We start from the raw sequence: 12,106 nt of genomic DNA, 5'->3' as shown, positions 1-12,106 counted from the left end.
AAACCCAAGACATGTTCTGATTTTTTCTTTAAATACGTATTTTAAAGAAAACATTCCCCCCAGATATTTACCCTTTTTGATGCTCATCACTCACTCATAAAGACCTGAGTTTCACTCTGGTATCATTTTCCTTCAGCCTGGAAAGACTTTCTTTAGCATGTCTGGCAGTACACAGATGATGGCAACAAATTCCATCAGTTTTCCTTCTTCTGAAAACATCTGTATTTAACACACACTCCTGGAGGGTTGACTATCTTTCTTCCAGAACTTTATAGATGCAGCTCCACTTGCCTTCTGATGATAAGTTCCTAGTCTTTGCGATGCTGTGTGTATGTAGTCTTGTTTTTCTCTGGCTGCCGTCAAGATTTTTAAAGTTAATCTTAAAGTTTTCAGTAATTTGAAAATGATGTGCCTAGGTATGGTTTTAGTCATATTCATCCTGTTTGGGACTCACTGAGCTTCTGAAATCTCTAAATTTACGTTTTTCACCATATTTGGAAAGAGTCTGATCACTGTTCTTCAAGTACTTCTCCTGCCCCACTGTGTCTCTCGCCTCCCCTCTGGGCTCCATAGTTACGCTGCGTGAGACACTTGACACTGCCCCACGAGTCCCTAAGGCTCTTCGTGCTTTTCCCTCAATCATTTCCCCAGTTTTTCTTCAGACCAGATGATTTCTACTGATTTGTCTTTCAAGTCTGACTACTTCCTGTCATTTCCATTCTATTATGCCCATTCAGTGAATTTTTTATTTCAGGTGTTTATTTTCCAGTTCTAAAGTTTCCAACTGTCTTGTTTTGAAAAATATTTTCTACTCCTCTACCTAGATTTCCCATGTTTTTGTTCATTATGAGTGTATTTTCCTTTACCTCACTGAACACAGTTACTAAGCCAGCTGTGAGGTGCTTGTCTGACTGTCCAACACCTGGGTCATAACACGACTGGCGTCTGTTGACTGTCTGTTCCCTGAAGATGGTTCACATCGCCCTGGCTCTTTGTATGTTGAGTACTTTCAGATTGTAACATGTATATTGCAAATGTTATGTTGTAGAGACTCTGAATTCCATTATATTGCTCTGAAGAGAGTTTATGGTTTTGCTTTAGCAGGCGATTAATCTCATTAGATTCAAACTGCAAACTGTGTTGCTGTCGATTTTGTGGGAAGCGGTGGCCTCGCTCTCACTCCAGGTGGCTTCTCCCCATGCCCTGTGTGTGTGCACGGTTCAAGGCTTGGACAGAAATCTGAGCAGAGTTTATTCGCAGAATTCCCCGTTCCAGGATTTCTCCCCAGCAGCTGTGGATACCAGCTCCTCCCCTTAGTCTAACGAGGAATCGCACGGTCTTTCCACCCAGAGTTTTAGCCACCACACCACCCCTGCAGTGACTGTGCAGCCCTCAGAGGAAAGACGTGCAAACAAGAGACACACTGTGTGCCGGCCATGCCTCTAAGGCTAAGCTGCCCTCAGGATCTGCCTGCTGTCCCCTCTTCCAGAGTCCTCAGGTAGCTGCTTTTCTATCTTGTCCAGGGCTGATAATTGCCATCTACGGGAGAGTCATTTGTTGGAGCTGATTCTTCTATGCCGGAAATGACTCTACTGCATGGCTTTTCTATTCAGAAACCCAATGGTAGGCACAGAGGTCAGCAACAGGGCACTCGGAGAGAACTGCAGTGCCACCAGAGCCTCATCTCCACTGGGCAGGAGTCGGCCTCAGGGAAGCAAATGGGGATGGATGCTAAAACACTCTTCTTGGTTAACAACATGAATCCAGTTGCAAAAAGATAAATTTAAGATAATAAGTTAGGGCTTCCCTGGTGGCGCAGTGGTTGAGAGTCCGCCTGCCGATGCAGGGGACAGGGGTTCGTGCCCCGGTCTGGGAGGATCCCACATGCCGCGGAGCGGCTGGGCCCGTGAGCCATGGCCTCTGAGCCTGCGTGTCTGGAGCCTGTGCTCCGCAGCGGGAGAGGCCACAGCAGTGAGAGGCCCAAATACCACAAAAAAAAAAAAAAAAAAAAAAGTGATACTTAACATTATTTTAGTAGCCCTTTTCATCTCTAAAACATTCCCCAAAGAACAATCAAATTAATAATCTGAGGTTTATTCTCCTATGAAAAGTAATTTCACACCTTAGAGGTTTGTCACATACACAGCTAGGGCCGGACTTTCATGCCCATGTTGGTTTGCGAAGGATGAAAAAGTCTCTTTTTGCTGCAGATCCTGGATCTCCAAGGGATGTGAACCTGCTCACTGTGTAACAACAGCAAGAACAGCAATTATATAGTCCTTGCTGTGTGCCAAGCACCACTCTGAGTTATTCATCCATATTACCTCATTTTACCCTCCCAGCAATGCCTATTATCGACCCCCTTTTTTTAAAATTAATTTATTTTATTTTATTATTTATTTTTGGCTGAGCTGGGTCTTCGTTGCTGTGCACGGGCTTTCTCTAGTTGCAGCGAGAGGAGGCTACTCTTCGTTGCGGTGCGAGGGCTTCTCATTGTGGTGGCTTCTCTTGTTGCGGAGCACAGGCTGTGAGCATGCGGGCTTCAGTAGTTGTGGCACACAGGCTCAGTAGTTGTGGCTCACAGGCTCTAGAGCGCAGGCTCAGTAGTTGTGGCGCACGGGCTTAGTTGCTCCTCAGCATGTGGGATCTTCCCGGACCAGGGCTTGAACCCGTGTCCCCTGCATTGGCAGGTGGATTCTTAACCACTGCGCCACCAAGGGAAGTCCCTGGACCCCTTGTAAGAGGAGAAAACAGGCTTGCACAAGATCACACAGCAAGTACATGGCACAGCGAGTACACGGCAGGGTGAGGACTGGCCAGGCCCCTGGCTCCAGAGCCTCTACTTACCCCCCACACTGACCTGGGGTCTGAGGGTTTTCTACAGGGGCCAGTGGGTACTGCTTGTTTTACAACGTTCAACTAATACATTTAGCATGTCAAGCCAAGTACGGCACAGTTCTACAGAAATTCTCTCTTTTTTTTTTTGGCTGCACTGGGAGGCTTGTGGGATTTTAGTTCCCCGACCAGGGATTGAACCCGGGCCCTCGGCAGTGAGAGCACAAAGTCCTAACCACTGGACCCAGAAATTCTCAATTTAGTAAACAAAGGCATCCAAGACTTTAACAATTAAATGTAATACACCTCTAACTATTTTTAAAGACTATTAGCTAAAGTAAAGATGAAAACTGTGTTGTAGAATTTTCTAGCACAAGAACTAAAATATATGCGGCCAAGAGCACTAGAAGTAGAAGGTGGTCACTGGGACCCTCTGTACTGTTTGTGAAGTACAGGATTAACTTTTAAGGTAGACCATGATAAATTAAACACACATATTTAATCTCCATAGGAACCACTATAAAATAACACAAAAGGGCAGAACTAAGAAGTCAATAAAGGACATAAAACAGAATTTTAAAAACTTGATTCACCAAAAAGAGAAAAAAGGGAGGAAAGGAGAAACAGATGGAAAAATAGAAATCAAACATCAAGATGGTAGATTTAAACCCAAGCACTCTAATAACCGCACTAAATGTAAACAGACTAAAGACTCCGTCAAAAAGCAGAGATTAGCATCGCCGATCATTAGAGAAATGCAGCAAATATACTACTGCACACCCATGAGGATGGCTACTATCAAAAAAACAGAAACAACTGGGACTTCGCTAGTGGTCCAGCAGCTAAGACTCCATGCTCCCAATGCAGGGGGCCTGGGTTCGATCCCTGGTCAGGGAACTAGATCCCACATGCCACAACTAAGACCCGGCACAGCCAAAGAAAATAAATAAATAAATAAATATTTTAAAAAGAACCAACCCAGAAACAATGGACGTGGAGAAACCTGAACCCCTGTCTGCTGCTGGTGGAAATGTAAAGCGGTGCAGCATTACCATATGATTCAGCAATTCCCCTTCTGATTATATACTCAGAAGAACCAAAAGCAGGGTCGTTAAGAGGTATTTGTACACCAGTCTCCACAGCAGCATGATTCACAACAGCCAAGAAAGAAAAAAGTGGAAGCAACCCAAATACCCACTGACCAATGAGTGAGTAAACAAAATGTGGTCCATCCATACAATGGAATGTTATTCAGCCTTAAAAAGGAGGAATTCTGACACCTGCTACAACACGGGTGACATTATACTAAGTGAAATAAGCCAGGCACAAGAGGACAAATAACGTATGATTCCACTTACATGCGGTCCCCAGGGTCGTCAAATCCATAGAGACAAAAAGTAGGAGGGTGGGTGCCAAGGCTGGGAAGGGGACGGCAGTTAGCGTTTAATGGGGACAGAGTTTCAGTTTGAGAAGATGAGAAAGTTCCAGAGGCGGGTGGTGGTAAGTGTTCTACAACATCATAAACACACTTAATGCTACAGGCTATATATTTTAAAATGGTAAATTTCATGTTATGTATAGTTCACTACAATAAAAAAATCTGGAAAAAATGAAATTACATAATGCATATAAAATGCCTCAATAAATGGTAGTTATTATAGTTATTTTTTCGAAAAGTAGAGATTGTCAGATTGGATAAAAAGCAAGACCAAATGATATGCACTTTATAACAGACAAGCTTTATACATAAAGACACAGAACACTGAAAGCACAGGATGGAAAAGATAGACTATGCAATTACTGAGTATAAGAACACTCATGCAGATATACTGATAGCAGACAAAGTAGACTTCGATCTTTCACAACAATAACAGCGTAAATTCATCAGGAAGATAAATCAATCGTCTTGGATTGATTTGTATGCACTGAATAAAACCTTGCAAATACATGAAGTTGCGAGAACTAAAAGGAAAAAGACAAATCCACAAATGTGATTGGAAACTTGAATACCCCTCTTTCAATAACTGATTGAACAAGTAGACAAAAAAAAAAAAGAGTAAGGATATAAAAGATTTGGGCAGGGCTTCCCTGGTGGTGCGGTGGTTGGGAGTCTGCCTACCGATGCAGGGGACGCGGGTTCGTGCCCCGGTCCGGGAAGATCCCACGTGCCGCGGAGCGGCTGGGCCCGTGAGCCATGGCTGCTGAGCCTGCGCGTCCGGAGCCTGTGCTCCGCAACGGGAGAGGCCACAACCGTGAGAGGCCCGCGTACCGCCAAAAAAAAAAAAAAAAAAAGATTTGGGCAATATTTGACTCAACTGACAATTACAGAATATGACACTCAAAAAAACTGTAATACACACTCTTCTTAACTGCAAACAAAATATTCACTAACAGACCGTATGTCTGACCATAAAACAAGTATCAACAAATTCAAAGGGTGAAAATCATACAGAGAATATTCTCTGACTAAATGGAATTATATTAGAAATCAGTAACAAAAGATATTTAGAAAATCTCCAAATACTTGTAAATTAAACAACAGACTTCTAAATAACTCATGGATCAAACACTGGAAATTTTAAAATATTTTTAACAGAAAGATAAAGTGCGACCCTATCAGATTTTGTGTAGGAAACTAAAGCAGCGCTTAGAAAAAATTTTATAGTTTTAATGGCTGTATAAGAGACGAAGACAAGTGTGAAAGCACTGACCTGTGCTTCCATCTTAAGACAGAAAAACGAGTGAATTCAACCGTATTAGGCAGATGATGAAAGGAAAGAAACTGAATTAATATTTGTAAAGCTTCCCACAAAGAAAACAGTGAACCCAGACAGCTTCACGAGTGAAGTCTACCAAAACACTAAGGAAGAACTAATACCAATACTAAACAAAGTCCTTCAGAAAACAAAGGGGAAGGGAACCTGTCCTAGCTCGTTTATAAGGCCAGCAAGCAAGACTCAAACATAGGCCAGCATAACCCCGACAGAAATCCAGACAAGGACATTACGAGGGAAAAAATGCAGACTGACATCCCTCACGAATACAGACCCCAAGCTGTAACAAAACATTAGCAAACTGCATTCAGCAAAACACAGAAAGGTGACAGAACACGACCAAATGAGTTTCTTCCAGGAACATAAGATTGACTTAACGTAGGACTTCCCTGGTAGTCCAGTGGAGAAGAATCTGCCTTCCAACGCAGGGGACACGGATTCAATCCCTGGTTGGGGAACTAAGAGCCCACATGCTGCGGGGCAACTAAGACCCAACGCAGCCAAAAATAAAATTTAAAAATAAATAAATAAACATATTTTTAAAAGTCTTTGTAACTTCGGGGAAAAAAAAAAAGATTGACCTAACATACAAAAACCAGTCAATGCAATCAACCACTTTAATAGATGAAAGAGGAAAAAAACCATGTCACAATTTCAGCAGATGCAAAACGAGCATTTGACAAAATTTCAGGCCCATTCACGATAACTCTCAGCAAACTGCAAACAGGAGACACCCTCAGCGTGAGGCAGGGCATCTCCAAAAACCCCACAGCTGATGCCATAGCAGCAGTGAAGAGGCCAAGGCCACCCAGCCTTAGCAGGTCTAGTCAACACCGTCCTGTGGCTCAAGCCAGTGACGACAGAAAACAAAGCAAAAGCCACAAACAAGGTTAGAAAGAGGAGTGATGGTGCCTCTGTGCACACGGCATGGCTGTTCACGTGGAAAATCCTCGGAAATCTTAAAAACCTACTATAATTGGTAGGTGAGGTCAGCAATGTTGCAAGAATATAAAGTCAGTATGCAAAAGCCACTGTCATTTCCGTATACTAGCAACACGTCATTGGAAAGTGAAACTTAAATATCATTTACAACGGCACTCAAAACAGTCTGTTTGTGGGGATAAACTTAATAAAAGATGTGTGAGACCTGGACACAGAGAAAGATAAAACTGCTGAGACTTGTTCAAGGTCCACACAATGGAAAGACATACAATACTGGCACATATGTATCAACATGAACACACACACATATATGTGTGTATCTCCATTCATCCATGTGAATGGATTAGAGGACTCAATATTACTAAGATTGATTTCTCCCCAAATTGACCCAGTATTTAAGATAATCACAATCAAAATTACAGCAGGTTTTTTTTTTTTTTTTGAGGAACTGACAACCTGATTCTGAAATGTATATGAAAATACAAAGAACCTAGAATAGCCAGAGCAATTTTTTTTTTTTTTTTTTTTTGCTGTACGCAGGCCTCTCACTGTTGTGGCCTCTCCCATTGCGGAGCACAGGCTCCGGATGTGCAGGCTCAGCGGCCATGGTTCACGGGCCCAGCCGCTCCGCGGCATGTGGGATCCTCCCGGACCGGGGCACGAACCCGCGTCCCCTGCATCGGCAGGCGGACTCTCAACCACTGCGCCACCAGGGAAGCCCCAGAGCAATTTTAAAAAGAAGAACAAGTGGGACTTCCCTGGTGGTCCGGTGGTTAAGACTCCAAGCTTCCAATGCAGGGGGTGCAGGTTCAATCCCTGGTCGGGGCACTAAGACCCCACATGCCACGGGGTGCAGCCAAAAAGTAAAAAAAAATAAAATTAAAAAAAATTAAAAAGAATAAAAGCACAAGCATGGAGGACTTACACTGCTGTACCTGAAGACTTACTATAAAGTCACAAGACAGTGTGGATTGATGAACAGATAGACCAACGTAACAGAATAGAGAACCCAGAAATAGATCCTCACAAACAGTCAAATGATTTTTGATAAGATGCCAAAGCAATTCAATGGAGAAAAGAAAGTTGTTTTCAAGAAACGGCGCTGGGACAGCCGGTTACTCACATGGAGTAAAAAGTGAAACTACTAGACCCACATCACATGAAAAGTTAATTAGAGACGGCTCACAGAGCTAAACACAAAACTGCATCTATAAACCTTCTACAAGCAACTACAGGAGACTATCTTAGGGGCTTTTGGTTAGGCAAAGACTTTTAAATAGGACACAGAAAGCATGAACCAAAAAAGAAACACAACTGATAAACTAAACTTCATCAATATTAAAAACTTCTGCTCATGAAAATACACCATTATGGTGGATACAAATTCCATGCATTTGCCAAAATCCATAGAATGATATATCACAGAGAGTAGACTTTAATACATGCAAAAAAATCAACAACACCCACCAGAATGTCAGGGATGTCAGGACGGAAGCAGACTGTGACCACTGAATCTAACTGTATCACAACGTGTGGCACCAACACACCGAAGGGGACAGGAAGACAGTGTTTTGACTGGGAACTGTAAGACCAACGATAAGAAGAAACCAAATATAAACATGGCACTCAAGGTGACAAATTTGTTTCTCAGAGTGGGGAGGTATATGGGAGAACAATTCTGAAACTGCTTTCTATGTACACTGGGGTGGGACAAATAAGAAAATGATGGTGATGGCAGTGAGAAGGTTACATATAAGCACTTTTCTAACAAACTACAGGTTACAGACACACAGGTGAACAGATACATAGTTACCTATCTGCTAAGAGGACTACAGGCAAGGACACCCCAGCAGCAACGCCCACACCCGCTGCCAGGTCCTCGTTTCTAAATCGCACTCTCCCATGAAACAAACCAACACTCCCCGGAGAACTGGGTGATTCTAGGGCTGAGGCGGGAACACAACAAGATGAAGGGAAGCTGGCGTGGCTGGCAGTGCAAGAAAGGAAGGAAGCGCTCACAAGGGGTGGGGGGTGGGAGGGGTGGGCAACGACAAGGTCCTGGCGGCCAAGGCTGGAACGAGGTGGGCAGCCAAACCGACAGCGCGGAGCTGCGTCCCCACCAAAGTGCAGACGACACCCACGCGTCCATCCTCCTTACGGGAGTCCAGACCACACGGCGGGTCTTCCCCAGAGCTTCGCTCCCACCCCCGGGAGGGTGGGCTGCCCCTCTGAGTGGCTGCCAAAGAGACGGGAGGACAGGACAAGGAGTGACACTCCTTGGCAGATCCCCCCTGAGCCAGGTGACCAGGCCGACAGCCCCCGTGATGTCGTGCGTCAGGTGCCCTGATGTGATGTGACGAGAGCGCCACCTCACCTCTGGGGTCTTCTTTCCATAAACCACAACCCCTGTCTAACCAGGAGAAAACACAGCAGACAAAGCCCAAATCAGGGACACGCTACAGAACACCTGAGTGGTCCTCCCCCAAACCGTCAAGGTCACGAAAAAGTAGGCTCCCAGATGGGACCCCGGGCAGAAAGAGGACCCTGCGGCAGCGCGTGACCTGCAGCCTGGAGCGCGGGGAACAGTAACGGAGCACCGTCGCGCCTCAGTTTCCGGCGTGCCTCGGTCTGCATCTTTCTGTTAACCTAAAACCACTCCAAAAGAGTTTAATTTTAAAAAGACGCTAATAATGCGAATAGGCAAGTCAAACAATGGGAGGTAATACTCTCTCTCTCTATGTATACATATATATATATATCTGACATGGCTTGTATCCAGAAGACCTAGAGGAAATTACCACTTGATAATTTTTATAATTTTGTTTTATTCATTTATTTTTGGCTGCATTGGGTCTTCGTTGCTGCATGTGGGCTTTCTCTAGTTGCGACGAGCGGGGGCTACTCTTCATTGCGGTGTGCGGGCTTCTCATTGTGGTGGCTTCTCTTGAGAAGCACGGGCTCTAGGCTCGTGGGCTTCAGTAGTTATGGCACGCAGGCTCAGTAGTTGTGGCACATGGTCTTAGCTGCTCTGCGGCATGTGGGATCTTCCCAGACCAGGGATCGAACCCGTGTCCCCTGCACTGGCAGGCAGGTTCTTTACCACTGTGCCACCAGGGAAGTCTCTACAACTTGATAATTTTTTAAAAAGGCAGGGGGCTTTCCTGGTGGTCCAGTGGTTAAGAATTCACCTTCCAATGCATGGGACGAGGGTTTGATCCCTGGTCGGGAAACTAAGATCCCACATGCTGCGGGGCAACTACTGAGCACATGGGCCACAACTAGAAAGCCCGCGTGCTGCAACTACAGAGCCCATGTGCCGTGGAGCCTGCGTGCCACAACTAGAGAGAAGCCCATGTGCCACAGCAGAGGATCCCGCATGCTGCAAGGAAGATCCCATGTGCCGCAACCGAGACACAGCCAAAAATAAATTTTAAAAATATTTTAAAATTTTAAAAAATTTAAAAAGGCAAAAAACTTGATCAGATGCTTTGAGCGGGTGTCGCAGATGGACGCATGCCCAGCATCACTGCTCAAGGAGATGCAGATGGAAGACACTAGTGAACACCGCCCTGCCCACCAGGCCCCACATGGCAGTCTCACGCCCACAGAACACAAGTGCAAGAATGTGCATGACCCCATAACCCAAGACAATGCCAGGAACCCACCCAAGTGCTGTCCCAGGTCAGGCATTGCGCTGCGGACAGCCAGGGCGCTCCACAGACCATGGAGTCTAACACAGCACCATGAAGAAACGTGGCAGAAATCAGAACCATGCCGGCTCCTGGGGGGCAGGGCTGGGAAGGCTTACGAGGTCTCAGTCAGCCCAGGGCAGCTTAGACAGACACTGTTCCTCACAGAACCGGGGCTGGGAGGCCCAAGGTCCGGGTGCCGGCAGATCCGGCCTCTGGTGAGGGCCCTTCCCGGCCTGCAGACGGCCGCCTTCTCGCAGTCCTCCTGGCCTTGCCTGGTGTGTGAGCAGGGAGGGGGGTCTCTGTCTTCCTCTTGTTATCAGGGCACCGATCCCCTCACGGGCCCCCCTCACCCTGATCACCTCCCCAAGGCCCCACCTGCAGACAACATCACGCTGGGGGTCAGGGCTTCGACACAAGGACTCGGGGGACACAACATGAGGGAACCTTTGGGGATGACAGAAATGTGCTCTATCATGCCAGTATGCAAGTTACACAGCTATATACATTTGTCAAAACTGGGCAAACTGAACCTATGCACTTCACTTATGTGGATTACATGTAATCACGAACTGAATAAATGCAATTCATTTTCTATTTTGAAAATCTTATTGGAGCCAAAAATCTAAGGAATTGGGTCCAAAAATTTCTACAAGGTAATGAAAAGTTTGGTGAGAATTTAAATTGTACCACGTGTTCTCTCATGACTCTCATTTATCCTTAGAAGCACTGGTTTCAAGGAAGAAGTCACTGTGATTCTCAACAAGTAACACGCCAGGTAACGGCGCGGGGGTGGGGGGTGGAATTATTCAGGTCCCTCAATAGCTGTTGGGTGCTGGGCCAGAAAACCACATAAACAGCTCTCCGACAGGAGGCCCTGCCCGGGTGACCACGGCAGGGGGCAGACGCGATCTTCCAGCCTTGCGGGCAGCTGTGGCTGGAGAGGGGAGAGGGGCAGGTGGTCACTAACTTCACAGTTCACGTGTGCTGCCCTTTCCTTCTCCCACCGTCGAGCACAACGCAGGAGGGCCCGCGGCATCTCCAGAGCCTCCGTGCGGGTACCTCCAGTCAGCCTCTCGGCGAGCAAAGGGCGCCAACGGGCAATATGAGAACAGCGGACGTTCTCATTCTGCTGCTTCCCATTCTGAAAATCCCCCCACGCTCAAGGAAGATAAGCGCAGTGAACGATCTGACCGACGTAAAGGACACACTCCCGGCTGCTGACACTTACGGCTCGGGGGCCTCAGCAGTCCCGAGACGGAGCTGCCGGTTGGACCCTTGGAGCCCACCTGGGTGGGGGGGGTCCTTGGCCTTGGGGACGCGGGATTCCCAGTGCTGTGGTGACCAGAGGTCGTTCTTCAAGTGAATTACGCGACAAATCACAGCTTACCTCGAGGCACAGGGCGCTGCAGGGAGGGGCGGGCGGCGCCCTAGGGGTGCGGGGGTGAGCACCCTCGAGCCGCGGCTGCTCCGCCTTTGGGAGGAGCGCCCAGGGCCAGGTGGGGTGAGCGTGTGCCAGTAAGAGAAACTTTCCGGAAAACCCAGGTTTGATTTCCTTCTAGGAGCTCCTGAGATCACCGTGGCCGTTCAGACTCTGGCTAACACAGCCCGCTGCGGAGGCACGGGGAGGAGGAGAGAAGCACGGGGCCCAGCTCTGCCCCCGGCCCCGCAGGGGCCCGGGGAACAGGACAAAAGGGCCACCCTGGCGCTCGGGCACCGAGGAGCTGCGTTGGCTCGAACGCTGCTCCTTGGAACGCTGTGATACGCGCGTCCGAACCCCGGTCTCAATTAAACCGAAACTAAAGCGTCAATTAAATCGTCCTGGTGACGACGCACACAGACCCTGCTGGATCAGACTGGAAAATG

At 46.9% G+C, this 12,106-nt stretch overlaps 1 protein-coding gene across 1 annotated transcript in view; it reads right to left on the bottom strand.

Moving 5' to 3' along the window:
- CUNH1orf159 (chromosome unknown C1orf159 homolog) overlaps nucleotides 1-12,057 on the bottom strand; it is a 28,151-nt gene extending 16,094 nt beyond the window's left edge. Inside the window, exon 1 of the transcript XR_003005247.1 lies at nucleotides 11,631-12,057. The gene's annotated coding sequence lies outside the window, so the exon portion shown is untranslated. The remainder of the gene's footprint in view (nucleotides 1-11,630) is intronic.
- Nucleotides 12,058-12,106: the final 49 nt, after the last annotated feature.

This window comes from Neophocaena asiaeorientalis, unplaced genomic scaffold (assembly GCF_003031525.2).
Source record: "Neophocaena asiaeorientalis asiaeorientalis breed wild unplaced genomic scaffold, Neophocaena_asiaeorientalis_V1.1 scaffold489, whole genome shotgun sequence".
NCBI classification, from domain to species: Eukaryota; Metazoa; Chordata; class Mammalia; order Artiodactyla; family Phocoenidae; genus Neophocaena; species Neophocaena asiaeorientalis.
This window is presented reverse-complemented; position numbering and strand designations above follow the sequence as displayed.